This window comes from Gossypium arboreum, chromosome 6, assembly GCF_025698485.1.
Source record: "Gossypium arboreum isolate Shixiya-1 chromosome 6, ASM2569848v2, whole genome shotgun sequence".
Taxonomy (NCBI): domain Eukaryota; kingdom Viridiplantae; phylum Streptophyta; class Magnoliopsida; order Malvales; family Malvaceae; genus Gossypium; species Gossypium arboreum.
Genome location: NC_069075.1, coordinates 13,362,910 through 13,379,015, shown reverse-complemented (window position 1 = coordinate 13,379,015; position 16,106 = coordinate 13,362,910).

Below are 16,106 nucleotides of genomic sequence, written 5' to 3'. Positions count from 1 at the left end.
TGACTAGGCCCAAAATCGGGCTGTTACACCATGTTCCATATTTAACAATCCACACAATTTCAATGAGAGTATATCGTTAACTCTTTATTCAAACCATGCCATACACAAGTCATGTACCCAACATATTAGCTACCGACTCGATCATCTTTTGAGCATAAGCCTTCAATTATATCAAAACATATGAGTTACATACACATGGTTAGTGAATAACTTAGTGTAACACCTCTCACCCAATCTAATCATCAGTTTCGAGTTACAGGATGCGACAATTATATTCGGAGCATATAAAGACATTAACATTCAATATAACATAATTCATACAATCATAGTCAATTCGATTCAATAATCATCAACTAAAATCATTCTCGAGTTTAAAACAAGCTTGTGTATGCTTTAGATTCAACCCGGAATTTACTAAGAACTAATTGGCAACATTTTCAAAATTTGTAATCAAGTATAAATAAATTCTCTAAATGTTTAATCATGACTTGAACATTTAGATATATACAATTAAAAATTGAACCTTAGTTGAATCTATGAAATCTCTTTTAAGGACTTGGGCACAAAACATGACCAAACTATAAGGTTTTCAAAGTTTTAGAACATGTATCAATAACCCTTTTAGGTATCGATACCTTTTTTATCTTCAAATTTTCATTAAATCAATTTAAAATCTTAAGGTATCGATACTTCCTTATAGATGTACCCATACCTTACGTTGGTATCAATACCAAACTAGCATTTTGTTTGTTGGAAAAATTCAAGGAAATGATCAAGTACCAATACCCTATCTCAAGGTTTCGATACTTAGTGCTAAAATGGTAAAAAAAATACACTTTATGCCCATTTCATGCCCAAATCCACTTTGTATTGAAAGGGTTCTTTAAGAAGATATCAAACCTGCATAAACCATTCCAATATACACACAAATCCATCACTTAACATATACCAAGATCATACAAATCACTTGCCTTTATTTGGCACCGAAATTTCTTTAACATTTTAGTATAAGCATAACTTACCTACCATATTTTCAATCATTCACAATCATATAAAATACAACGCCAATTTCATATAAGCATTACCAATCCATAAATCAACATTCATCAAGATTTGACCTAGATTACCTAAAAAATAACACTTATATTGGCCCTATATACATGCCACATATCTGAGATTAAAATAAGCAAAAATCTACCGAATCAATGGTAGGATAGTGTGAGCTTCGAGGTGATCTAACTGACACATTTTGTGACTAACAATGTAACACCCCAAACCCGGCCTTGACGTTATGGCCGAATCTGGCGATGTCACATGATAGAGCCTTTTGAAGATGAACTGTCGCTAAACCTCATTTCCCGTTAAAACCTTTAACTAACTTGTAGTTGGTTTTCAAATCGTGTCAACTTTAAGTTTTCCAGTTTCAAACTTCATTTTATGTGGAAGCTTTCAAAACAGTTGCATAGCCATGAGTATTTCGTTAAAACATTCCCTTATTTTGAAACCCGTATTTTCCTACTTCTAGCAGGTATAAGTCATAAACAATATAAAACCACTTATTGAAGTAAAAATCCGTAATGACCATAATTACAAAAAAAATGAATACCTAAATTAATAGCGAAAAAATAAAATAAATTTAAAAAAACTGAATTAAAGGTATTACGGAATAGTGGTGGTCACTGCCGAATCCTCCGTTGCTTCGATCCATTTAATGCTAAGGATTACTTAAACAGATTTAAACAGAAAAAGGGGTGAGTTTCGCAACTCAGTGTGTAATCCCCACAGAATACGTGCATACAACATAGTATCAAAAATCAATCATGTGTATACAGTTTGGGCCTGAGCCCATTATGAGAATCGAGCAGGGCTTTAGCCCACTCGACATCTAATTATATATCAATTAGGGCCTTAGCCCAAATCGAGATCTGAGTCGAATATATTAGGGCAGCACCTAATCGATCTGTAATGCAAATCAGAATATCAGAATCCTACCCACTAACCTCTACACACCATCTCTGTCCAGCCCTACACACTATGTGGTGATATAATCAGCCCACCCATCCCTACACACCATACTGTACTGAAATACAACACATAAACAGAATAATGCAGCTGAACTGCCAGATAACAGGCTTAAAGCCTTTCAGACACTTCCTTCGAAATATCATCAACCCTTCCCGATGCAATGCAACATACCAAATATGAAATGCAACATGCAAATAACCGATCATACATTTACTTCAGTACATATTTCATGCTCAATCAGACACCATATAATCAGATCACATAAATAGGTGTCTAAGTAATGCTTACCGACCCTATAGTAGGTCCATAGTCCACTTGGGCGACTCGTGAACATTACAGATCATTTCAGACAAATGGGCTCACACGCCTCTATGGCCTGCCCGTGTGGTCTCACACGGCCCAAATGGCCTTGACTGTGTGGATCATATGGCGTGGCCCAAAAATCTCACACACCTATGTGGGCCCACATGCCCGTGTGGCCTACACGGCTCCAATTGGTTGAGCCCGTGTCTCACACACGGCCTCGTCGGCCATCACACGGCCGTGTCATGCGTCCGTGTCATGCGCGCACGGCCTAGCTTGTCATTCATATACTCGTGTTCAGTCACACGGACTGCCACACGGGCTACCACACTCAGTGTGGCTCCGACAGTAGGTTTTTTCGATTTTTTACTGAGGCTTGTTTTCAGTGTTTTTTGTACACACCTATGTCGTTTTGATGCCTAAACACTTCTGAGCACTCCAGTACCTATAATCAGTGAATCCAACATTGATTTATCGGATTAATATACGAATTCAATAATGAGGAACTAACAGAGACTCAACTTACCGCCAACCAAAATCTTTCGTTAGAGTTGCTAACATAATGGATACGAAAATCACTGATCAAGGCCTCCTCCTATGCCATTATTAACAAAAGAACTAGATTACTAATCAATTGTTATGAACTCCGCGACAGAAAAGAAAAGAGAAAACTTACTGAACTCTTATGAGTACCAACAAATATGTAGATTCACGAGAAAAAGATGGATTAAGGGATAAATAATAAGGATGTCAGCAGCAATGGGGAAAATAAAAGTGGAGAATGCAGAAAAGAGGAAGGAACGACGTCAGAGAGTTTGGGAAGAGACAAAGATTGAGTTTCTGCCAAAAAGAAAATATTCAGATACTGCCCAATCCCTTAAATCACTCCACTAATCCCACTATCACCAAAGTACTTAGAAACCCGATTAATTCAAATTGCTACCACCCGCCGGCAGCAAAATAAATCCATTGCCTAAGTAGAGACTTGAAGACAAGATCTCCTTCACACCAACACTCCACTTATCCACTAGACCAACAGGCCCATTTTGTTATAAACTTACCATCAATTAAATAAAATCCTACTAATTAGAGATAGGGTTTTATTCAGAAAAAATACCAAAAAATTTCCCAAGACATGGCTTAAACTTGGGACCTCTCACACACACTCAGAACACTTAACCAGTCAAGCAGACACATATTTTTTTCATAATTTACCAAAAACATATACAGATATTTTGTGCTACTGATTTAGAAAAGCCATAATTTAAGAAAATTTGGGGCGTTACAAACAATCTACAAGGAAAAAGGGAGACAACAGGTAAGCATTTTAAATGCTTAGTAAGTTCATATGAAAAATTACTTAACTTACCTTGATTTTACAACAATGTATTAATTGAAATACGTTAGCATTAAGCATGCCATCCTTTGGCATCCTTAACAATCATATACATCTCAACAAAACAACCAATAAGTTAGTTGTTTACACATCAAGTACTTACAATACAAATCACCTATACATATTCAACAATTCAATATAACATAATATATGTCATCCTAATCATACTCATTTCATTAACATATAATTCATTTCCTATTCATGCCATATTCCAATCATACTCATTTTACAACATAAAAAACTTTAATGAAATTTACATATATCAACCATTACATTTTTGTTAATATCACTTTCATTTTTTTCACCTATAGAACTGAAATAAATTAAACTAGGATACACAAGACTGATTTGAAAATATGCAACATATGCTGCTAACACTAGTTTCAGAGAATTCGCAACATATGTTGGATCTCAAGTCATCGAATTAATCCTTGATTACAACACCATTTTCCTTTTAAAACCCTAATGACATGTTATTCGTATTCCAATCGATTACTGAGTTCATGTGGCTTTAATTACCATTTTCATATAAATTCAATCTCTCTAAAATAATTTATACATATCACATAATTCATATGATCATTTCTTTACCATTCTATATCCCGTATCATGATAAGTGCTAGAAGTAACATGTTTTAACCTCATTCTTCATGTGATTTTGGATGATTATTCAATTTTAATTGTGAATTTTATACTCTTAATCTTTTCAATTCATGTTTTAATACTTAATAGAGCACTTGGGAGCAAAAGGAGCAAAAAATGAGCGAACATCGAAAAATTGCGAGAGTTGGAAGAATTGAGAGAGTTGAGCTGTTATTCTAAGAATCGTGAGCTTCGAAAAACTGATCTTCATAAAATCGAGATTTTTAGGTTTTTCGGGCATTCTAAGACTTATATATGACAAGAAAAAGAAGATAGGAGTGAACCGTTAAAGAATATTCAAGAAAACAACTCGAAAAACACCATTGAAACTGACTTTGAAGTAGATTTCCGTGAAGATTGAAGATTCTCATTTGATTTCTTAGGAAGTTTTCATGAGTTTCTTTATTTCTTGCAGTTATATTGTCTTGTGGATGTTTCTATTTTCAAGCATGAACTAATTTTCTAAATGTCTAGAGAAGATGAACCCTATAATGGATTCTGTGTTCTTAATTCTTAGTTTCTTGCTCTCAATTATGTGTTCTTAATTCTTGGTTTAATATTTCTAGATCATTGATCCAAGTTTGATGTGCTTAAATCAGAGGTTGAACAGACCTTACTTAAGATTAGGTCTTGCATAATTGAGTGGAGTTACATGCAATCCTAGAAATAGGACGACATAAATCTATCGGATTAGAGTCAAATCTAACAGGGGAATCCATAGCATGAGTTAATACGATAATAGGGGTGGTTTTAATTAGAAAGAAATTTTAATTAAACAACCTAGAGTCAGTTGCTCTTATGCTCAAAAAAGTTATTAGCTTAATTTAGGGATTTCTACGGATCAAGATACTAAGTAAAGAAATTGCATAATTTAGATTGATAATGACAGATGAAATCTAGGTGAATTCTTTCTTGGGTATTTTTTCGCTTCTTGGTTGTTAATCGGTTATTTTCCTAATTTATTCTTTGTCATGTTCGTTAGTTAATTAAATTAGTTAATTTTAGTATTTAAATCAATCACTCGAATTATTCGGTTAATAATAAAAAACAGTAATTACTAGTACTTTTAATATTCATAGGAACGATATATTTGCTCACTGTAGTTATACTATTAATTGATAGGTGCACTTGCCTTACTCAAAATTTTCATTTAGCGACACATCATATCAACTCATTGTTGCCATATAATTCATACTTTACAGTTTAGTCCTTCAGATGCCAAAATCATTGAAATTACACTTGTATATAAATTAATAAGTATAAACACACAATTAAAGCATAATAAGAGAATAAATTAAATCCCATATGAACTTACCTAAAAAAAAGACACAAAGTCAGGGACTAATATGCAATTTTCCTTTTTCTTCAATTATCTTTTGGTTGATTTAAATTCGATATATAATAATTCATTACAATTTCTTTATTCCAATTATCTTATAAAATCCTATTACAGGAATATGACAGATAAATTTCTTTTTCAAATGTTCCTAATTTTTACATTTTATTCAATTTAGTCCCTAAAACAAAAATTACTATAACTTTCAAATTTGAGTGAGATTTCAAATCGATGTCAATTTCATCATTCTACAGCCTTATAATATTTATAATTATAGAAATTTCATACCAATTTTAAAATTTTTACAATTTAGTCCCTACATGCAAAATTAACAAATTTCACTTTACAAATTACTCTTTTTTCGTATCTAAGCTTCAAATCTAACCAAAAAAAAAATAAAGAAATCATTAATATATACTTCTTTAAACTTTAAATTTTCACAAATTGATCCATAGGTTAGCTAAATCAAGCTCTCGGGACCTTAAAAACATACAGATTACAAGAAAAATGACGAAATTAAGCTTACTAATTGAGGGACTTAAGCTTGGCCGAACTTTGAGCTTCAAAAATAGTTTCATTTGTTTCCTGTTTTTTTTCTTGAAAATGGTGTAGAGAAGGAAAATAAAGATAACGGCTTCCATTATTCTTTTGTTTTAAACTTATTTTATTCTTTAATTTAAAATTTTAATTTTATAAATTCATTCCACCAAACCATCCACTATTATTAAAAATGGCCTAATTTTCACATTAACCATTGGTTAAATATTATTTAACCCTTTTAACTTATAAAAATTAATAGTGATTAACTTTTACCATGTTTACGATTTAATCATTTTACCTTAATTAATCACTAATTCGGTAAAATTTCCGTCAAGAATTTAATTCCTATTTATATTAACTCTATAAATATTTATTAAAAATATTTACAAGTTCGGTTTATAGAAATGAGGTTCCAATGCCTCCTTTTCCAGCACTATTGACTTTAAGGTCAAAACACTTGTACCTTAACTAACTATCTAATTAACAAATTTGTAAGACCAAAATTCAATATAATACTATAATTGACTTGTAAATATTATTAATTAATATTTATGAACTCAATCATTGGATAACGGGGTTTGGAAACTAGCTTTTTTGCTACCACTGAAAAACTGGTTAATTAATTCAACTGGGGTCCAGTCTAATGTATCATTCTTCTAATGAGTACATCTATGTCTCTACTAGTGGAGTCAGTTGCTTCTATAGCCAAGACTAGTCATCTTTTCAATTGGAATTGTAAATGGCATGATAATCTTTATAAGTATTTGAATCAAATGTTCATTTTGATTCTTTTATGAGATTACAAACTCATTTAGATTATCTATTGAAGTAGTCTTTCTTGCAATGTAAACTTTCTTACAGTGCCACTTTTCACCAGTTCAAACTTAGAAAATCAATGAGCTAATATTTACCTGTCACAATTTCGCTATGTATGCAAAATATGAACGACGGAAACATAAAAGATATAATAGTGAAATGTGAAATTAACTTTACCTATTTATTCATCGTTTAGATACATAGAAATCAGTTACATGTTTACTACAATATAAGAATATTTCCCAACAATCTCCCACTTACCCTAGTAAAGTTAATGTGTCATGTTTCACATTCCTATATCCTAGACGTGTTTGTTAAAACTACTAGTTACAAAAGTCTTAGTAAGCAGATCCACAAGGTTATCTTCAGAAGATACTTTCACCACATTTATTATTCCTTCAACTACTGCCTCTTATATCAAGTGATACTTCCGGTCAATGTGTTTGGTCCTATTGTGACTTCTAATTTTCTTGGTATTAGCTATTGCAACACTATTATCACAATACAATGTTATAGCTTTTTCCATACTAGGAAGGACTTCAAGATCAGTTAAGAACTTTTAAATCCATGTCGCTTCTTTCGTTGCCTTAGAAGCAACCACATACTCGGCCTCCATAGTAAAGCCAGCTGTGCAAGTTTTCTTTACACTTTTCTATACTATGGCTCCATCGCCTAGGACAAATACACTTCCCGATGTTGATTTCCTTACATCTTTACAAGCTCAAAAGTTTGAGTTTTTTTATCTAATAGAAGTCAGGTTCTCCTCAGAATACACAAGCACATAATCCCTGGTTCTTTTAAGATACCTTAATATATGCTTTACAACTAGCCAATGCCTGAGACTAGGATTCGTTTGATATCGACTAACAATTCCCACTGTGAAACAAATATCTTGACGTGTACAAAGCAACACATACATAATGTTTCGAACTGCCAAAGCATATGGAACCTTACTTATATGCTCTTTTGCTTCTACTATCTTAGGACAGTCATCCAAAGAAAGATGAAAACCTAATGTATTCGACCGAGCACTTGACTTCGCATCGATCTTTGCAAACTATTCCAATACCTTATCGATGTATGAAACTTGTAATAAAACTACCATTTTATTTTTTTATCCCTGAGGATTCGAATTTCAAGAATATAACTAGCTTCACCCAAGTAGTTCATCCTAAATTGTTGAGTTAACCACAGTTTAATCGATGATAATTCTCCTGCATTGTTTTTGATAAGTAGAAAATCATCGACATAAAGAATGAGAAAGATCATCTTTTTGTCCTTTATACACTTACAAACATAAGGTTCATCAATATTTTGCTTAAAATATCTAGATCATTTGATCAAATCTTTTATTTTATGAGTGGGATGCCTACTTAAGCCCATAAATGAATCTTAGCAGTTTGCAAACTTTCTTCTCATTTCCTTTAACAACATAGCTAGTGGATTGACTCATATAAATGGTCTCATCAAGGTAGACATTTAGGAATGCAATCTTGACATTCATTTTCCAAATCTCATAATCGAGAATAGTCGTAGTGGATAAGAGTATGCAAATAAACTTTAGCATGGCTACCGAAGAAAAGGTATCATCGTAATCGATGCATTCTTTCTATGTACAGCCTTTCCCTACAAGTTTAGTTCTACCTACAAGTTTAGTTCTATGTATTTCCACTTTCCCTTCTACATTTCTCTTCTTCTAGTAGATCCATATACACCTTATTGGTTTAATTTCAATTGATAAGTCTACAAGTTCCTATACTGTATTGGATTTCATAGAATCCATCTTGGCATCTATGGTGTAACACCCCTAACTCGTCTCCGTCGCTAGATTAGGGTTATGAAGTATTACTACACATATAAAAACAATTAACATCAACAAACCATTCAAATTCAAATTCCATTCATAACATAATTACATTTATGAGATTTAAATCGAGCTTATGGGGCCTTAAAAATAGTTTGGAAATAATCAGAGACTAATTTGAAACAAAAAACAAAATTATAAAAAAATTGAAAATTTTGGAAAGAGGGGTCACATGGCTGTGTGACAGAGCCCAAACCGTGTGGCTCAGAAACATGGTCATGTAGCCAAACCGTGTACAATTTGAAGTAAGGGTCACATGGCCGTGTCGCAGTCGGTGTGGCCGTCCGTGTACAAATCTAAATAAGGTTACACGGCTGTGCCGCAAGCCGTGTCCTAGATTGTGTGAGTATTTGAAATAAGGTCACAAGACCGTGTCTACAGACCATGTAACAACCTGTGACCATGTGGGTTGACCCTGCACAAAAATAAAAAAGACACACGGTTGTGTTAGGAGACTATGTGCAGATGTAACAGCCCGGTTTTAGCTAAATCAGAACTGTGATTTTGGAACCAAAAATTTGATGTCGTAAAATTATTTTAATATTATTTTTTGTGTTTACAGTATGTGAATATATATGTGTGAAAATTTTGTAAGCTAATTTTATCGTTTAATAGCTCAATTTGAGAAAAAAGACTAAATCACGTAAAATTAAAAAGTGGTATTCTATATGTTAAATGTGCCTATTTGTTATGGTTAATTAAACCAAAGGTCCTTATGATGTTATTATGCCATTGATTGTGATAATGGACATTTATGGACATCCATTATAAGTTTTAATGTTTATTAATTAAGGTTGTAATAGTAATTGTATAATTATTATGTGTTAATTAACAAAAAATCAATTTTAAGCTTATTTCTCATCTTCTTGGCCAAATATGAAGAGAAGAACAAGCCATTTTTAGGTTTTTAAATTTCGGCTACTTCATTGCTCAATTGTAAGTCCATTTTTACTCGGTTTTTTATGATTTTATGTTTTTATGATAGTTGCTTTGAGTGCTATCTAGCCCATGCCTTAATTTTTGAAAGTGTTGATGATTTTGAAAGTTTCCATTGATGAATTCATGTCTTCTTGAATGTTTGATGATGGAAAATGAGTATTTGTTGATAGATTATCATGTTTTGTAAAGTGTTTTTTAGTGAAATTGCATAAAAAAGACTAATTTGTGAAAAGTGTACAATGTGTGGTTAAATGTGTGAAATATTGATAAATATGAGCTGTTATAGAGCCTATAAAAATTCGGCTAGCTTGGATTTAGTTGAAATTGTTGTAAATTGTGTTTTTATGAAATAGGGACTAAATTAAGAAAATGTAAAATTATAGGGTTTAATGTGTAAATGTCCCAAATTGTGTGATTTGGATGAAATTGAATGAATTGAGGAATAAAAAAGTTAATTTTGAATTTATATAGATCAAGAACGAATGAAAACGGATTTAGATCGGGAAAAATCGAAGGTTGACGAATAGCCGATTCCGTCCGTTTATTCTGAACACGAGGTAAGTTCATATGAAAATAAATGTCTTTGAATTGAATTATACATGTTTTATTAATGAGCAAATATGAGCATGAATCGACAAATTTATGACATCTGAAAGTTCCGTACGAACATTAGGAATAGTATAGGATACGAATGTCATGACATTAGGTTATCAAGATGTGATTACATGTAAGACCATGTCTAGGACATTGGCATTGTATTGAGATTACGTGTAAGACCATGTCTGGGACATTGGCATCGTTAATTGATTTCATGTAAGACCCTATCCAGGACAGTGGCATCGATATGTGATAACATGTAAGACCACATATGGGATATGGCATTGTCCGAGCTTTATGTGATTTCGAGTATCCTTAACGATTTCGAATGGTTCAACGAGGAAAGTTAGGTCGAGAAAGAATATGTGAATGAGTTAAGTGATTCAGGTACGTATGAAATTCATACGAGCATTGAAAAGAGAAAGTATTTGATGAACTTGATTAAGACATTGAATATATGTTCAATGAGAAAGGTTTGTAAATTTGAATGTGACTAGCTATGTTTAGCATAATTGAATTGATATGCAAATATTCATGTGTTGATTTTATTTGTATATGGCTTACTAAAGCCTTTAAAGCTTACCTTGTGTATTCTTTCCATGTTTTATAGATTATCAAAGCTAGCTTAGACTCAAGGATTGTCGAGAAACGTCATCACACTATCGATCATCTTGTTGGTATTTTGAAGCTTTGTATATATGGTACATGGCATGTATAGGCTAGTGTCATCTTGATATGTTTTGAGTTATGATTATAGCCATGAGTTTTGGCTTGTAAATGTTGGATTATGACCATTAAATTTGGCTTGAATTATGTGTTTGATAAGTGATATATATGATGTATATAATGTCATAAGTGTTGGCTTGTTTGGAATGGTTGTATGGATGCTCTTTGGATAGTTATATGTTGTGGTCTTATTGCTTGGAATTTGGTATATTTTGGTATGATTTGGCTGATAAAAAGGTGATAAAATTTATTTAAGAGTTATGTGAGTTTGATGATTGTGGCATGTTGATTTAGTATGTTTTGAATATGGAATTTAGTATTTGAATTGGTTGATGTTAGATAGCATGATATGTGATTGAATTGGAATATTTTGGCTGCCATATGTGTTGAAATGATACCATTTTGATGGTTAGGTGTGCATGAGAAAAAGGGTGGCAAGTTGGCTTTGCAAATGGCCTATTTTTGTCCACACGGGCATGTATCTCAGTCGTGTACGACACACGGTCATTACACGGCCGTGTGTCCCCTGGGGCACCCTTTCGAATTAAGGAAGTATACCCTAAAGTTTTGACACGGCCTAGACACACGGGCGTGTCTAATAGCCGTGTGTGACACACGGGCTGGCACATGGGCGTGTGGCCGGCCGTGTGCCCCAAATCAGTATGTATGCCCTATTTTCACATGGCCTGTGACACGGGCGTATCCGATAGCCGTGTGGGGCACACGGCCTATTCACATGGGCGTGTGACCCTTAAATCAAAGATAATTTTCTAAGTCTCCCAAAGTTTGTAAATGTTATCTGTTTAGTCCCAAACCACTTCTAAGCATGTTTTAAGGTTTTGTAGGACCTTATAGGGGACAATGTAATTGAGATGAATGGATTATGATTATGATTGTATAAATGTATATGAATGATGTGTATTATCCAGTAATGCCTTGTAACCCTATTTTGACGACGGATACGGGTTAGGGGTGTTACAATGGCACATGGTCAAGTGATAACTCGTGTCCCAGGTCGTGTGTACCTAAAATAGCTTCCAAAATAAGGAAAAATTAAACCAATTTATTAGGTTCCAAACCAAACTAAAAAGAAGCATATACCTTTAAAATACATTCAAACAAGCTTAAAACATACCAAAACATACAACTTAAGTGCCTAAACAATGTGCCCTTAATTGCATCCCCATTTATACACCAACCAATTCATATTCACAGCTCACAAATATGTACTTTAAACACACACCGAACTTACAATTCATTCATATCATTTATGTCTACTTTTATCATAATCTAGTCATTCACAAGTAACATAAACCAAAATGACCAAAACGCATACATATAAACATTCACAATCCCAATGCCAAAGATATATATACAAGGGAGCCAAAATCAAGTTTACACAACATCATTCAAGTATAAAATGCATCATAAGTGATAAGTATTCAAACATATACAAAACACCTATTACATGCCATATAACATAAAGATAAACTTGTCAAAATCTACCGATAGATCTCCGGATAGTGTGATCTTCAAGTTGATTCGATCACCCAATTCCACAAAACGATATCTATAGAGAAACAAAAAATGACACGAGTAAGCTTCTATAAGCTTAGTAAGTTCAACGGTTAAAACAATAAAACTTACCAAATAAACTTGGAAATTATATTAACTAGATTAACAATCAATAAATCTTGCCAACCACAATCATTCAACAAGTGAGTTTATACATATGAGTATACGAGTTGCATAATATATATTCAACAACATGAGATCATTTAATATCAAGTCACTATAATATTGGAAAGTTATACAGTCTATTATACAATTTAGTAATAAGTCACTTATCACTGGAAAGTTGCCCGATGAACGATATAACAGATACAAGTACGTGGTTATCCACTTGAAACACACCAGAAAGCTCAAATGAGCCAATCCAATGAAAAACATGCCTTGGCACCAAGTGCCTAGCCTGTAGGCTATCACCCTTCCAAAAACATGCCTGAGCACCAAGTTCCAAGCCCGAAGGCTTTACATCCGCCCCCGGTAATACACCAAAACCACTGTAAATATAACACGATAGTCTACAACATGTGTTGGACATTGGTATATTCAGTGGATAGTAACAAGTCAATAATCATCAACTCATAACAAGCCAATACCATACCACTCGCAATATAACCTATTAGCAGGCCAATTGTACTTTATCCTACATTCATCTGGATCAAAACATGTCAACATATAACAACGTTCAAAACAATTTCTTACTCAGTTAATAACATTTTATAACAAACTAATTTCATAATCAATATAACATTTCAAATTACACTAAACTAAACCGAACGAACTTACCAGGGCTAAACTACATAGATAACAAAAGTTTCAGGGGCTAATCGGTAACTTTTCCTTTTTTTCAATTGTTTACTAGTTCTTGCTCTATAAAGTAACTTATTTCAATTTATTAGGTTCAAATTTATATAGTATTAAATTTAATGCATTGAACTTACTATTTACAATTTTTCACATTTTTGCAGACTTTTACATTTTATTCAATTTGATCCTTAAGACCAAAACATGATTATTTTCACAATTTATCGCTAAACCCAATAAACTGAATTCAATTACATACAAATACAGTCCACACATGCTAGAATTTTCCATGAAAACAATGTCTATTTTAACTTATTTTTAATTTAATCCCTAAACAAGAAAATTAATCAAAATCACTTTACAAATTAGTACAAACTCATCATCTATCTTTAAACCGAAACTTTAACATCATGAAAACTTCAACAACATCAATGGAAAACTTTATAAACTTTGACATTATTTTAAAATAGTCCTTAGACTAGCTAGATTAAGTTACAATGATCTTGAAATTATAAAATTTACTAGAAACCGATAAAAATAACACTTACATGCATAGATATCAAATGGCTGATTATTCAGGCTACATCCATGGCTATTCTCTTGTCCAATTTCGGTAAAGACTAAAGGAAAGATGATAGTTTATTTTTTTTTAAGTTTTTAATGTTTTGATTACCTAATTACTTATTTACCCTTATAATATAACTTAGTAACTAACCAAACTTAGTCCATATTTGTCCACTAACTTTCTTTATGGTTTATTTAACATAAAATTCCATCCACTCATATTTCAATAACCATTTAACTAGTAGAAACAAACTTTTTAAGTTTTTACTATTTAGTCCTTTTTACTTAATTAACCAACCAAATGTCAAAGCTTTGAAAGTTTATAAACCAACCAAACGGAAAGTACACCATACGATAAGTATCAATTGTGAATTCCATAGATTGATCACTTTAAATCTGTTCTTGTTTAGCTAATAAAGTCAGGTCATCATTTTGTAACTCTTGAATTTGCTGAAGAAACAATGGTCTAGCTTTTAATTTCGCTAAAATAGAACCATGAACATTCAAAGTCAATTGAGCATTTAACGGTCTCAAAGCGAATAATGATTTTCGACTTAACGCGTCTACAACCACATTAGCCATCCTTGGATGATAATCAATAACTAGATCATAATCTTTCAACAATTCAAGCCATTGTCGCTGCCTGAGGTTCAAATCTTTTCGAGTCAGTAAATATTTCAGGCTTTTATGATCAGTAAATATGTGGCATTTTTCACCATTCAAATAATGTCATCAAATCTTCAGAGAGAAAGTAGTTACGACCAATTCTAGATTGTAAGTCGGGTAATTCCTCTCGTGTGGTTTTAACTGTCGAAAAGTGTATATTATAACTTTTCCAGCTTGCATCAACACACAACTCAATCCATTGAGCGATGCATTACTGTAAACAACATATTCTTTTCTAGATTCAGGCTAAGTCAATACTGGAGTCTTTGTCAATAGTGACTTTAGCTGATCGAAATTCTGTTGGCATTTATGTGACCAACAAACTCAATATTTTTTTGTAACAACTTGGTCATCGATAAAGCAATTATCAAGAAATTCTTAACAAATCAACGATAATAACCAACTAAGCCTAGAAAACTACATACCTTTGAAACATTCTTCGGAGCTTTCCAGTTAACAGTTACAAAAATTTTCTTGGATCAACACAAATTTTGTTCGCAAAAATCACGTGACCAAGAAATCCAACCTCTCTGAGCTAGAACTCACATTTACTAAATTTTGTATATAATTATTTCTTGCGAAAAATCTATAAAATGCTAAGCCTGCTCGAATTTTGTTTTGAAATAAATTAGTATATCATCAATAAACACAATCACAAATCTATCAAAGTGTGGTTAAATAACCTGATTCATCAAATCCAAAAAAGCAATAGGGGCATTGGTTAGTTCAAACGACATCATCAGAAATTCATAATAACTTTAACGAGTTCGAAATGCAGTTTTCGGCAAGTCGACATCTTTAACGTACAATATATAATAACCTGATCTGAGATCTATTTTCAAGAACACAGTTGCAGCTTTCAGCTTATCAAAAAATGTCGATATGACGCAACGTATATTTATTCTTTATCGTAAGTTTATTCAGTTGTCTGTAGTTAATAAATAATCTTATTGAATCGTCTTTGTTTTTCACGAACAACACAGGTAAACCTCAGGGAGATACACTTGGTTGAATAAAACATTTGTCTGATAACTCTTGCAACTATGCTTTAAGTTCTTTCAACTTAACTGATATCATTTGATATAGTGCAATAGATATCGTAGCAGTCCTTGACATCAAATCAATCACAAATTCAACTTCACGTTCTAGTGGTAATCCCAGTAACTCCTCAAGGAACACATTAGTAAACTCATTTGCAATTGGTACTTGATCAAACTTTGATTCTGGTTCCCGAGTATCCAGTATATAATCCAAAAATTCCTCACAACCTTTACGAAACAATTTATGTGCCGAAATAGTTAAAATAACTCTATTAACACTGT